This window comes from Amblyomma mixtum, chromosome 5 (assembly GCF_055824585.1).
Source record: "Amblyomma mixtum isolate Tamu chromosome 5, ASM5582458v1, whole genome shotgun sequence".
Classification (NCBI taxonomy): Eukaryota; Metazoa; Arthropoda; class Arachnida; order Ixodida; family Ixodidae; genus Amblyomma; species Amblyomma mixtum.
Window position 1 is genome coordinate 202,203,438 of NC_143016.1, and position 3,191 is coordinate 202,206,628.

Here is a 3,191-nt window from a genome sequence, read left to right on the forward strand (position 1 = left end):
AGAAACTAAATGAAGCGTTTTCAGTGTTCTGCGATTCAAGTGAGAAATGGCAAATTTAATTTCAAGAAAATCGTTGTCATGACACTTACGACCAAAAAAACCATTTAAATACACTTATAAAAACAGCTCAAACAACTTATCACAAGTAAAGAGATTTCAGTCTTTGGGAGTAACATTCACACCTAATGCACAGGCATATCGACCTAATTTGCTCCAAAGCACAAGCAAACCGCATATAAAAATGCCTAATAAGATCAATCCTAGAGCATACATACCCTGTTTGGTCACCCTATCATGTGAGTGATGTAAAAAAAACCTGAGTCTCTTCAAAATAAGCAATAAGATTTATTTACGGCAGCAAGAGAAACTAAATGAAGCGTTTTCAGTGTTCTGCGATTGAAGTGATAAATGGCGAATTTAATTTCAAGAAAATCGGTGTCATGACACTTACGACCAAAAAAGAACCGTTTAAATACACTTATAAAAACAGATCAAACAACTTATCACAAGCAAAGAGATTTCAGTATCTGGGAATAACATTAACACCTAATCCACAGGCATATCGACTTAATTTGCTCAAAAGCATAAGCTTACCGCATATAAAAATGCCTAATAAGACCAATTCTTGATCATACATGCGCTGTTTGGTCACCCTATCATGTGCGTGACGTAAAAAAGCCTGAGTCTCTTCAAAGAAAAGCAATAAGATTTATTTACGGCAGCAAGAGAAACTAAATGAAGCGTTTTCAGTGTTCTGCGATTGAAGTGATAAATGGCAAATTTAATTTCAAGAAAATCGTTGTCATGACACTTACGACCAAAAAAGAACCATTTAAATACACTTATAAAAACAGATCAAACAACTTATCACAAGTAAAGAGATTTCAGTATCTGGGAGTAACATTCACATCTAATGCACAGACATATGACCTAATTTGCTCCAAAGCACAAGCTTACCGCATATAAAAATGCCTAATAAGACCAATTCTTGATCATACATGCGCTGTTTGGTCACCCTATCATGTGCGTGATGTAAAAAAACCTGAGTCTCTTCAAAGAAAAGCAATAAGATTTATTTACGGCAGCAAGAGAAACTAAATGAAGCGTTTTCAGTGTTCTGCGATTGAAGTGATAAATGGCGAATTTAATTTCAAGAAAATCGGTGTCATGACACTTACGACCAAAAAAGAACCGTTTAAATACACTTATAAAAACAGATCAAACAACTTATCACAAGTAAAGAGATTTCAGTATCCGGGAGTAACATTCACACCTAATCCACAGGCATATCGACCTAATTTGCTCCAAAGCACAAGCTTACCGCATATAAAAATGCCTAATAAGACCAATTCTTGATCATACATGCGCTGTTTGGTCACCCTTTCATGTGCGTGATGTTAAAAAACCTGTGTCTCTTCAAAGAAAAGCAATAAGATTTATTTACGGCAGCAAGAGAAAATAAATGAAGCGTTTTCAGTGCTTTGCGATCGAAGTGAGAAATGGCAAATTTAATTTCAAGAAAGCCGTTGTCATGACACTTACGACCAAAAAAGAACCATTTAAATACACTTATAAAAACACATCAAACAACTTATCACAAGTAAAGAGATTTCAGTCTTCACATTAACACCTAATGCACAGGCATATCGACCTAATTTGCTCTAAAGCACCAGCTTACCGCATATAAAAATGCCTAATAAGACCAATTCTTGAGCATACATGCGCTGTTTGGTCACCCTATCATGTGCGTGATGTAAAAAAACCTGAGTCTCTTCAAAGAAAAGCAATAAGATTTATTTACAGCAAGAGAGAAACTAAATGAAGCGTTTTCACTGTTCTGCGATTGAAGTGAGAAATGGCCAATTTTAATTTCAAGAAAATCGTCATGAAACTTACGACCAAAAAAGAACCATTTAAATACACTTATAAAAAGAGATCAAACAACTTATCACAAGTAAAGAGATTTAAGTATCTGGGAATAACATTCACACCTAATCCACAGGCATATCGACCTAATTTGCTCAAAAGCACAAGCTTACCGCATATAAAAATGCCTAATAAGACCAATTCTTGATCATACATGCGCTGTTTGGTCACCCTATCATGTGCGTGATGTAAAAAAACCTGAGTCTCTTCAAAGAAAAGCAATAAGATTTATTTACGGCAGCAAGAGAAACTAAATGAAGCGTTTTCAGTGTTCTGCGATTGAAGTGATAAATGGCAAATTTAATTTCAAGAATATCGTTGTCATGACACTTACGACCAAAAAAGAACCATTTAAATACACTTATAAAAACAGATCAAACAACTTATCACAAGTAAAGAGATTTCAGTCTTCACATTCACACCTAATGCACAGGCATATCGACCTAATTTGCTCCAAAGCACAAGATTACCGCATATAAATATGCCTAATAAGACCAATTCTTGAGCATACATGCACTGTTTGGTCACCCTATCATGTGCGTGATGTAAAAAAAACCTGAGTCTCTTCAAAGAAAAGCAATAAGATTTATTTACGGCAGGAAGAGAAACTAAATGAAGCGTTTTCAGTGTTCTGCGATTCAAGTGAGAAATGGCAAATTTAATTTCAAGAAAATCGTTGTCATGACACTTACGACCAAAAAAACCATTTAAATACACTTATAAAAACAGCTCAAACAGCTTATCACAAGTAAAGAGATTTCAGTCTTTGGGAGTAACATTCACACCTAATGCACAGGCATATCGACCTAATTTGCTCCAAAGCACAAGCAAACCGCATATAAAAATGCCTAATAAGATCAATTCTAGAGCATACATACCCTGTTTGGTCACCCTATCATGTGAGTGATGTAAAAAAACCTGAGTCTCTTCAAAAAAAGCAATAAGATTTATTTACGGCAGCAAGAGAAACTAAATGAAGCGTTTTCAGTGTTCTGCCATTCAAGTGAGAAATGGCAAATTTAATTTCAAGAAAATCGTTGTCATGACACTTACGACCAAAAACGAACCATTTAAATACACTTATAAAAACAGATCAAACAACTTATCACAAGTAAAGAGATTTCAGTATCTGGGAATAACATTAACACCTAATCCACAGGCATATCGACTTAATTTGCTCAAAAGCATAAGCTTACCGCATATAAAAATGCCTAATAAGACCAATTCTTGATCATACATGCGCTGTTTGGTCACCCTATCATGTG